The sequence below is a fragment of the Chiloscyllium plagiosum genome, chromosome 33 (genome assembly GCF_004010195.1).
Source record: "Chiloscyllium plagiosum isolate BGI_BamShark_2017 chromosome 33, ASM401019v2, whole genome shotgun sequence".
Lineage (NCBI taxonomy): Eukaryota > Metazoa > Chordata > Chondrichthyes > Orectolobiformes > Hemiscylliidae > Chiloscyllium > Chiloscyllium plagiosum.
The window spans coordinates 4425475-4437968 of NC_057742.1; positions in this window are offsets into that span (position 1 = coordinate 4425475).

Below are 12494 nucleotides of genomic sequence, written 5' to 3' on the forward strand. Positions count from 1 at the left end.
AAAGGGGAATAAATACCCCACCCATCCTTTGGTATGTCCTAACTTAGAAATTTAAAATGTACATCTTAACCACCGCCAGACATAGTTTGAACCAAATTATTATCAATAGAGGAAAAAAAAGGGGAAAAACAAAGCTCCAACCAGATTTCCTCCATTTCTTTTACAGAATGATAAACGCATACCTAAGTAACGATATTTATACATACTACAATTGTTTAACTTAGGTTAGTTTGTCCACAAAGTCTCTTACCTTCTCCGATGTGTCAAAGAGATGCATGGATCCATCTCAGGTGATCTGAAGCACTGCCGGATATCTCAGGGAGTACTGAATCCCAAGCTCCTTCAGTCTTCTCTTGACACCATCATACGATTTTCGTTTCTGGATCACCGCCGCTGAAAAGTCCTGAAAAAACATGATCTTAGACCCCTCGTAAATTAGAGCCTTTGGATCCTTCCCCTGTAGTCTGGAAGCCTCCATGACTGTCTCCTTATCCCGGTAATGATGGAACTGCACCAGGAAAGGACGAGGGCATTGACCCAGACCCGACCTCCGTGTTGCAACCCAGTGAGCCCTCTCTATCTTCAATCCTCTCATGCCAGTCTCCAAGTTAAGGAATTTTGGAAGCCAATCTTCAACAAATTCCGCAGGCCGCTCACCTTCCTTACCCTCGGGCAGACCGATGATCCGAATATTTTTTCTCCTGCCCCTGTTTTCAAGATCATCCACTTGGTCACGCAAATTATGAACCTGCGTCTTCAGGGCTTGGATCTCTTCCTTGAATGAACTGGCATCAGCTTCCACCACTGTGACCCTGTGCTCCACCTCATCCGTCCTCTTCTCCAGGTCTCCCAGCTGCTGCTCATGCAGCATGAGAGAGACTGGAGCCAACTTATCTTCCATCTGTTTCCCCAACATCTCGCGAGATTTTGAGAGCTGGTTCACCAGGTCCTGGAGAGTAATCGGCTCCGAGGCTGCTGCAGGCTGAGCTGCAGGCCCGGCCTCGGAAGCTCCTCCTCCCTTTTTAGGCATTTCTGGACAGCTGAAAATACAGATAAGTCAATTTTTAAATGTTTCTTGGGGCTCCACAATCTTTCCAACACCCCAAGAAATCCTGATGACCTGGGTTGGGTGGGTTAAAGGACCGTCCTGCTCCTGCTGCGATGCGAAGCTCTGCAGTGTGATCTTCTCAGATCGCCGCCATCTTAGATCCCCAAGTTCACCTAGTATGAACAACGTGCTTTTCCTTCCCCATCATCCAGACAACCCTCTGGCGTACTATCTCCACTCCCCATTCCACAGCTCTAAACTCCCCCCCACCTCCCCAACACAAGAAAGACAGAGTCCCCCTAGTCCTCACCTACCACCGCACCAGTCTCCGCATCCAAAGTATCATCCTTAAACACTTCCGCCAACTCCAACTATACCCCACCTCCAGAAACATCTTCCCCTCCCCACCCCTCTCTGCCTTCCACAAGGACTGTTCACTTCCACAGTCCTTGGTTTGCTCCGCTCTCTCCCCAAACCCACCTGAACTCCCAGGTACCTTCCCCTGCAACTGGAAAAGGTGCAAAATCTGCCAGTACACCACTCTCCTCACCTCCATCCAGAGCCCCAAAGAGTCCTTCCTGGTGAAACAGAGATTCACTCGCTTCTTTTCCAATCTAGTTTTCTGCATCAGGTGTTCCCGATGTGGCCTTCTCTACATCTGGGAGACCAAACGTAAACTTAGGGAACAGTTCACTGATCATCACAGCCAGGCCCAGCGGACTTCCCAGTCACTGCCCATTTTTATTCCCCTTCCCACTCCCTTTCTGATGTGACCATCCTTGGCCTCCTCCATTGCCACAACGAACCAAACCACAAACTGGAGGAACAACATCTCATCTTCCTCCTGGGGAACCTACAGCCCGGAGGACTCAACATTGAGTTGTCCAATTTCAAATAACCTCCCTTCCCATTCCCCCACTTCCTTCCCAGCCCCTTCCCTTCCCCGTCCCTTCCACTGCTCCCTGCCACCAACTGGATTCATTCCTCTCATTGACCAACTAGGTTGTACCCTCCACCTGTCTGCACCTATCCCCAGTTCACCATCCGCCACTCCCTTTATCTGCAGCTCCCCCTACACCCACCCCTCCAGTCCTGAAGAAGGGTTACACCCAAAATGTCAGCTTCTCCACCTCCTGATGCTGCCTGGCTTGCCATGTTCTTCCAGCCTCCTGCCTGAAAAGGCAGTGAAAACTGATTAAATAATAAATTTGCAAAGGGAAATGAGATAAAAATGAACAGGAGGTGCTGGAGATACTCAGCGGGTCTGGTGGCATCTATGTTGACTGAAGAACAGGGTTAAGTTTTGAGGCCAATATGACTCTCATTTGGTTCTAGATGAACACTTGAAGGCAGAAACTGTAATAGAACTATGGAGAGAAAACAGATACATGGGAGTCATTGGATGTTTCTTTCAAAAAGCTGACACAGTGTGATAGGCTGAATGGCGTTCTGTATCCTTCTGTGAACCTCTAATGTCCTTGGGCTTACTGTAATCTTCCTATTAATATCAGTTGCAAGGCTCTGGCTACAAGCCACTGATGGTTATAAAGAAGATAATGTGGGCAAAGTGACAGCTTTCACTTTAAATGTCACCTCCATTAAATATTGCTGACAGAATCTTTTGTTTCATCAGAACACGAAGCAGAGGGAAGCATCACTCTACACGATTGCTTACGTTGCAGTCCAGCTGATTGTTATTGCGGGGAGTGGGGAGGAGTGCTCAAATATGCTGACAAGATGTGTCAGCATCTTTTTAATCTAATCATGATTGTTTAAAATTTATTTACCAAGAAACTTAATTCATGAACAATTGATCAATGATGTCATTTGACCTATGGGTCAAAATAAGTTAACAAGGCTCTAGTTAACCCTACATTTGCCAGGTCACAACCAGTTTCTCCATCTTTCTGATTCAGCCAATAAGATCTGCCATTATGCTTCTTGCAGATAGGCAACATTTGACTGATATTATTTCATTAATCTTGATTAATTAGCAGTCCTTTATTTTATTCATTGTTTCCCCCCCTCTTTGCCACCTCTACGTTTGAGAGAGCTTTCCACAAGAGGACTGGCATCCCGCCTTCCATTGTAATTTTAAAATTCTATTCCTGGTTTTCAACGCTGTCCATGGTCTTGACTTTCTCTATTATCTGTAATCTATTCCAGGCCTATGACACTCTGCTTATTCCAATAGTGGCCTTTTGTGTATCCCCAATATTTTCATCATTGCACCATTGGCAACTGTGCCTTACATTAGCTGCTGTCAAATATAAGGTACACCTGGGCCTGAACCTCTAGAATTCTCTCCCTAAACCATGGCGCCTCACTGTCCTCTTTTAAAATCCTACTTAAAACATACATCTTTGACCACGTTCCTACTATCTCAGGGCCAAACTTTGAGTATGTTGCAGTAAAGGATCATGGGATATTCTATAATGTTAAAGGTTATACATCAGCAGGGAAGAAATGGCCATTTCTAGTTTGATTTATGCTTAGTCATCATCTTTAGGGCTTCTGATGAGGATAGTTAGGGACAAATTATTATGTCATAGTGGTCAAAATATTGTTTGTTACTCCTGAGGTAGGGGGTTAACGTTTGAGGACAGGGTGAAAAGTCTGGCTTGCATTCCACTCAGTTTAGAAGATTGAGCTGTAATCTGATCAAGGTGTTTAAGATGTTGGAATGATTGTATAAATTTGATGCAAAGAAATTACTTCCTTTGCTGTGGAAATCTAGAACAAAGGACATCAGTTGAGCTGGGACATCCAAAATCAAATATCAGGCAGCACTTAGGTCATAAAATCTGGAGCTCTCTCGCCAAATTCCTGTGGATGCTGACACAATTAGAGCTTTCAAAACTGAGGTCAATCGTTCCCTCAATTCACTGTATTGCTGCTAGGGTGATAGATTAGGGATTATGTTAAGGATGCACTTACATTGCCACATTTGAATTGATATACAGCTATTCTCAGGCATTACACAGAGGCCAAACTTAGTCCAGAGTCAGATCTAAGTCTACCCTCAAGAATTTGATGGTTCTGAACATTTCACTGGGGATCTGCAGGCACTGACTGGCACAGACACAGTAGGCTCTATAGCCTCTTTCTGTTTCGTAACTTTTCTTTTTTCCATGAATCGAGACGGTGGAATAATTTGTCTCAACACAGGAAACCTTGCCTGGCCTGCAGCAATTGCAGAGGTTTCAAGCTCGGTATTTTCTTGGGCTTAGTGTAACCAGTCCCCCTAGAATTGGACTTGACATTCTCTACATTCTTTCCATTTGTCATGAAATCTAAATTTAAAGGCCATAAAGGCATTCCAATAGATCACACACGGAATTCAGGAGGAATGTCCTTATCTGTAGATGGCGAGGCTATGAAACTCACTAATACAGGGGGGGAACTTCAGAATCAGAATTAGATTTGTTGTCGCATGTACTCATGTGCAGAAGTGCAGGAGCACAGTGAAAACAACAAAATTACCATTCCCGGTGCCATCTTAGGTACAAAATAGAAAAGTAAATAAGTTAAAAGCTCCACATTACAGTCCTTCTACAGGCATGGGGCCGCACTCACTTCACACTGGGGTTTCCCCACAAGAGCACACTCCCCCCCCCCTGCGCTGGGCGGAGCCCCTCACTGCTCACTGCCATCCGGACTCACAGCTGCTCCATTCCCAAACACCACCCGGACTCACAGCCGCTTCATTCCCAAACACCATCCGGACTCACAGCTGCTCCATTCCCAAACACCATCCGGACTCACAGCCACTCCATTCCCAAACACCATCCGGACTCACAGCTGCTTCATTCCCAAACACCACCCGGACTCACAGCCGCTTCATTCCCAAACACCATCCGGACTCACAGCCACTCCATCCCCAAACACCATCCGGACTCACAGCCGCTCCATTCCCAAACACCATCCGGACTCATAGCCACTTCATTCCCAAACACCATCCGGACTCACAGCCGCTTCATCCCCTAACACCATCCGGACTCACAGCCACTTTATTCCCAAACACCATCCGGACTCACAGCTGCTCCATTCCCAAACACCATCCGGACTCACAGCTGCTTCATTCCCAAACACCATCCGGACTCACAGCCACTTCATTCCCAAACACCATCCGGAGTCACAGCTGCTCCATCCCCAAACACCACCTGGACTCACAGACACTCCATCCCTAAACACCATCTGGACTCACAGCCGCTCCATTCCCAAACACCACCCGGACTCACAGCCACTCCATTCCCAAACACCATCTGGACTCACAGCCACTTTATCCCCAAACACCATCCGGACTCACAGCCACTTCATTCCCAAACACCATCCGGAGTCACAGCTGCTCCATCCCCAAACACCACCTGGACTCACAGACACTCCATCCCTAAACACCACCTGGACTCACAGACACTCCATCCCTAAACACCATCTGGACTCACAGCCGCTCCATTCCCAAACACCACCCGGACTCACAGCCACTCCATTCCCAAACACCATCTGGACTCACAGCCACTTTATCCCCAAACACCATCCGGACTCACAGCCATAGAATCATACAGTCATAGAGATGTACATTACGGAAGCAGACCCTTTGGTCCAACACCTCCATGCCGAACAGATATCCCAACCAAATCTAGTCCCACCTGCCAGCACCCGGCCCATATCCCTCAACCCTTTCTGTTCATATACCCATCCAATGCCTTTTAAATGTTGCAATTGTACCAGCCATTCATCACCGAATGCCATAGGGACTCATCAGCTGCTCCTCCACTGACTGTTAAAGTCCCATGGGCGCCAGCTGTTGCCACGCTCTGGACTCTGGACACCAATGCCATTGCTGCTGCTGCCTCCGTGACTGATCAAATATTTGAGCCAATATTTGTTTACATTCTACTGTAACCCACAAAGAATTGACACTGTGCAATTTCAATTGAGCAACGTCATTTGGCTCAAAGTAATTCACTCTTTACTAAGGGCAAGGTAGAACAACCTATAGCTTCACACCAGTAACTGATCTACTTACATCCAATGCATAAATGAACTGGAGCCAGTTTTCACCTTGAGAATAACTTCTTCTTCTACACTCTGTGGGTTTGTTAAATGCACAATTATTCTCCTTTCTATTTCAATTACTTAAATTTAATTGATTCAGATTTTAAAATCCAGATATCCTCTTCCTGTAATCATGGTGTACCCTGACAGAGAGGAGAGAAAGGCCTGTTTTAGCTACACTGGTCCCTTACATTTTGAAGTACAAGGCTGTCAATCAAAATTGCCACCCTAAGGTGTGAGCCTGCCCTTTGATGTGCGACTGGGATATTTGCCAAGTTTCTGCCCAGCCAAGCCCCCTGCTGTGTAAATAGAGTAGAACAACTTCTACAGCATCAGCTGTCACAAAGAGTCATCTTCTCACAAAAGCACCAGATGTTTAAGATTATACATATCAACCCTTCTCAGAACAACTTATTAACATTTCAAATCACTATAGTAACTGGTTGCCTTGCTTAGTACTGTGAAGTAATACTGCATGCACGCATGACAGTTAACATTTTGCCATTGAATCTAATATTACAAGGGTAAAGTAAGTTAAAGTAATCCAATAATGATTCCAATTTATTGTATTTTTCATGTACAAGACCTCGAAGTGTTCCCTCATTCAGATTTTAATATCCAAATTAAGTCTTTAGCCACAGACCAGAGAGAGGAACCATCTTTGAGCTTTGTTGTCATCACACGTAGCACCAAAATTGGAGTCGTCCATCATTGATAGACTTTCAATCACCATTTGCTCATCTCTATTCGCCAATAGATCCAGTTTGGGTGGTCTGAGCTTCTCCATTGCTACTTTCATCCTGAATAGAAATTTGCTCCCTGCTCTTGCACTCTGCTTTCTCAGTTTGTACAGCTGATTTTTATGTTCTTCCAAAACCCAGGACCTCAAACATGTTGCTTAGCTATGTAACAGCCGTCTGTAAAGGCTCATTGGCTCAAATGTTACCTTATCTGGCTGATGAGCGAAGTCTTATTTGGAATGAATGTGGAAATGATTTTTTTGCCTGTGATGGGTCCTTTTGACTTACTACTCCTGTATTCCTAGATTTGGCAGGAAAAAGGTTAATTCTCAAAGCTGCACTCTGTATTGCTTCTCAATTGTAAGCCAGCAGCCTGGAATCAGTCCGGTTACTATAGTGATTTGAAGTGTTAATAAGTTATTCTGAGGGACGGCTTGATGACTGGAGATGAAAAACAGTTGTAGAACTTTACAGTGTGAAGAAGGCCATTTACTAACATACAGTCATATTCATTAGGAGCAGGAGTAGATCACTCAGTCCCTTGAGCCTAATCCACCATTCAATAGGATCATAATTGATCTGATTACTCCACATTCTTGTCACCTCTCCACCCCCCCCCCCCCCCGCCAATAACCATTTACCCTCTTGCTTTCCTGAAGAAGGGCTTATGCCCGAAATGTCGATTCTCCTGTTCCTTGGATGCTGCCTGACCTGCTGCACTTTTCCAGCAACACATTTTCAGCTCTTATCAGGAAGCTATCTACCTTACCTCTGCCTTGAATGGGAGACCCCTCATGTTTAAACAGTGACCCCCAGTCCTAATTTCTGTCATAAAAGGAAATAGCTTTTCCATGTGTACTTTGTCCAAACCCCTCAGGCCCCCTAGCCTCTATCTTCTTTCTAAAAGAACTATCCATTTGTTTCCCATCCCCTGCCCAACACTGGAGTGCGGTGTGAAGGCTCTTTTGACATGCTAAATTAGGAAGGGAAATCGCCTTCTCAGTTAGTGAAAATAAACACTTGGGGCGAGACATTTTTTGGCTGAGTTTCAGATTTCTCAAGTTTCATGAAGAGTTTCTCTCCACAAGCTTTCTCACTATATAACTGAGCTCATCTCATTAACTAACAACCCTGCTCCAATGGCAGTCTTATCATCTGATTCTAGCCCCATTCTACCATTCACCATTCCTGGAGAATTTGCTACGGCCAGGAAATCACAAAATGGACCAAGGTTTGTATGCCAGCACCATCTTTAAACGACTGTTGTGTACCCACAGTACTGACCGCGTGGAGCGTGGTTGTTGACATTTGGCCCCGGACATGGCAGGCAGGGGAAACTGGCATCCCACAATGCAGGCAGGATCTGGAGGTCCTGCTGGATGGAATGGTGAAGAGCCCGGATATCATCTTATCCAAAGATTGGCAGAGGACTGCCAAAACACCAGACCATGCCAGCCTGCTGCATGATTACTACCTTGGAGGAATGCCCAGCAATGTAGGAACAAGTTCAAATTACCTTCACCACTTGCCCAGTGTTAGTGCCACCACCTTCTCTCTGACACCTCACAACTCTGTAACAACTCTATTCCCCTACTTTCATCTGCTGGAATACTTGCTTGTCTCTCACTCTAGGAGGAAAGAAGCTCCCAAAACGGCAGAAAGGGTCAAGGGAGGTGATGAGTTGCTTGACATTTGGTTCCTTACCCTTTACGTGAAAATCGTTACTCCAACTGCCTCAAGCATGGACTAACCGTGTCCAAGTGCCTGGACTCTTATCGGAGCCTGCAACTTACTTACTGTGCTGGGATCTCCTGACCAAAAGATATTTGTTGACTTAACTGAGGACTTCTGACAGCCTTCTTCCTGGTTTTGTGTCTGTGCTAAACAGAATGGCAATGCAACAGTACTGTAAGCATAGTATCTTTGGCTGAGGGACAAGGTACTAAAAGCAAGGCATGGCAAGTTAAGGCCAAAGCAAGGCAGGGATGATGTGAGCATTCAAGTATTCTCAGAGTGAGTAGGCATTACGAGAGCAAGCGAACAGGTCAGCATAGTCCAGGCTATGAACTAGTTGCTTGTCCATGAAAGCATTGTGTCCTTGCTGCAACATTCTGAAATAGGTTTGTGTTCCAATGTGCAGTGCAGAAGTGTGCTGTAAGTGAGTCAGTGATGTGTCAGCAGAGTCTTTAGAGGCTGGCACGTGTTGGATGCCAATGTCTGTGGATGTGGGTTGCATGTGACTGGTGCCTCTCCTGAGACATTGGTGCCTGGTGTCCAGCATTGAGTTCCCTGGGACCAAGTGGTGAGCTGAAGTCACCAGGTGCCCGCTCTGACTTCTCTGTTGGGAATCCTTTGTGGCCAGTTCGCTTACCACAGGTGGTACACCAGACAGCTGCATATTAATGACATCCACATGATGAAGGAGCGGCGCTCCGAAAGCTAGTGTGCTTCCAATTAAACCTGTTGGACTATAACCTGGTGTTACACTCCAGTCCAACACCAGCATTTCCAAATCATGCATATTAATGAGGTTAGATCTGCGGTTAATAATCCCCCTTCAATGGCTACTTGCTGCTGCCTTGCATGAATCTTGCCTTTACACCCAGAACTTAGTTGGGAGATCGGCCTGACTGGACTCTCATATGATTTCCTGCACAACCCACATTGTCCAAGCCCCTATAGATTCTACCCATATATTAAAAAAAATTATTTTGTTTCCTGAAGATGTTCCAAAGGGGTTTAATGCCAATTAAGTATTTTTCAAGTATGCTCAATGTCATAATGAAGGAAATACAGCAGTAAATTTGAACACAGCATAATAAAACAACTGTGGATGATGGAGAGCTGGAATGAAAACAGAAAATACTGGAGAAGCTCAGCAAGTCTGGCAGCATCTGGTGGAAAACAGAGTTAACATTTAGAGTCTGGTGACTCTTCAGCTGAGGTTTTGCAGCAATTTCTGTTTTTTGTTTCAGAACACAGCAGAAGTATCCACAAACAACAATGTGTTAATGACCAGTTCAGTTTTTCCATGCTGTTGGTTGATGGATAAATACTAATTAGGACAGCGGGAAGAGATCTCCTTTTCTGTGCTCTAGGATTATTTATATCCACATGAGAGGACAGACAGAATAAGGTCTTAATTTGCAGATTCAGCTGAAAAATGGCTCCACTAACCATGTAGCACTTCCTCAGTACTGCACTGAATACCAGACTGGATTATATGCTCAAATCTCTGGAGAGGACTTTGAACACCCAATTGTCTGGCCCAGATGTGAAAGTGCTACTGACTGGGCCACAAAATTACACAGGAAATTTTAAGCAATGGAAATGCGAAACATTTTCAGAAATGAGGTTGCAGATGAATTTTGTGACTCAGATCATTGCACAAATGAGGGTAATGTGATCCAGACCAATGACTAAAGTGGAATTCATTCTGCTTTACAAATCACAGTTTAACAGACAGCTGTGCACTAACTTGTTAAACAATCAATGATAACAGCAAATAATATTAATTAGTAAACACAGGCTTTATCACTAACAAATACTGCTGTCGAACTTAAATAATGTAATCGGTTTGTGTAAACGTATGCTTTGAATAAAAGTTTTCTGTTGAAGTTTGTTTGGATGAAGTTGATAAATGAATGATTGCTTGGGTGGAGAAGAAAGAACAGCAACTTGGCTTTTTGTTTTTGGGAGCAAACAAGAAATTTTGATCAAATTCTAATTCTGAATAGTTAACAAATGACTAATTCTAATCCTGAATAGTTGACAAACAACTTGTAACATGATAAGAATTGGTTCGTTGTAGGAAAATAAAATAAAAGGAAAAAGAGATTTAAGAAATTAAACCCAGTTTAAACAAGGGAAGCATGTATTTCTGACAAATGCCCATGGTTCAGCCTGGAGCTTGTTCATAACTGAGTCAGGCTGACATTGCAGTATAATACAGAGGGAGTGCTGCATTGTCAGAGATGTTTTTTAGGTGTGACTCTAAACCCCACACCCCCTCCTGCCATCATCCAGATGTTCTGGCCAATATTTATTCATGAGTGAACATCCCTAAAATAGTGGTGAGTGGGGCCTTATTCCAGAATATTCAGCAGTTCCCCTCTACCTCAATCTCTAAATAATTAAAAACCCATTGCGTGGAGCCCAGTGCCAACCTAGATTCCCAATCCCTTCTTCCAAAGGCACAGCTAAGGGCCCCTGATGTTGGAGAGGCGAAAGAACATTGGTCACTAACTGCACGAGCTGCAGTAGTCAACAGTGAGACTACGCCCTTAATTACTCCCTTAATCCCTGCTCTGCATGGGATCCAGAGCAGAAACTATCTCTATTGTTCAAACTGCACCCTCACAATTATTCCCTGTGTGAATAATGGAAAACATAATATCCAGTTACAGCATAGGAGTAGGCCATTCAGCCCATCAGATCCATGCACATGTTTATGTCTCACTCAACTCTCCTCCTATCTAACTTCAGTTCGTATAATTGGCAAATTCTTCTACCTTTTACCCATATGTATTTATCCAACTTGGCCTTAATTGAATTGAAGCCAGTCACCTCAAGTACTTCTGTGATATCAAGTTCCATGTTCTCACCAATCACTCGATAAGGATATTTGTCATGAATTCAGTAAGGGTTTAGTTATGACTCTAGTATTTATGGACCCTTGTTTTGGTCTCCCTTAAGCATTGAAAAGTCTTCTCTATGTCTACTTTACCAAATTCTTTCACACTTTAAAGACCCCTGTGAGATCTCCTCTCGCTCTGTTCTCTGAAGAAAACAACAGTCATTTAAATATTACAAAAGTTCTCTAGATGCCAGAGAACTGAAATAAAAATAGAAATTGCTGGAGAAACTCAACAGGTCTGGAGCATCTGTGGAGAGAGAAACATAGTTAATGTTTCAGGTCCAGTATGATTCTCCTTCATAACTAGTTCATTAAATATTTCCTGCCAGAAATGACCTCTCAGTGTGGTATCATCCACGTAGATCTTTGCACCATTTCCTGTCTCTCTATACAGGTTTATGTCATGGAGCCCTCATTCCTGATGAAGGGCTTATGCCCGAAATGTCGATTTTGCTGCTCCTCGGATGCTACCTGAGCTGCTGTGCTTTTCTAGCAACACACTTTCAACTCAGAGGAATATGTACCAAGTGCTGCCAAATGGAATTAGATTAATTTAAGATATCTGGTCAGCATGGATGAGTTGGATCAAATGGTCTGTTTCCTTGTTTCTAGACATTCCCTTCCTAACTGCATTGTTATCTACCTACTGTGACTTCAAAGAAATTCTGGGATTTACCTATTAATGAATTGAAACCTGCATCCCCATTCTAAGTGATTAAATACTAAATAGCCCTGTAGGTTTGTCTAATACATCGCATCTGTTGTATGACACTTTGATCTTTTACTATAAAGTCTGTGTCCTATGTGCCTGCCCCACTAGCTCCCTGATGAAGGAGTAGCCCTCTGAAAGCTTGTGATTTCAAATAAACCTATTGGATTATAATCTGGAGTTGTGTGATTTTTAACTTTGTCCACCCCAGTCCAACATCGGCACCTCCACATCACAGCAGTACAGGAAGTCAGCTCACCACCACCTCTGGTGACCCCTAATTTTAAAACTGTACCTCCAGTC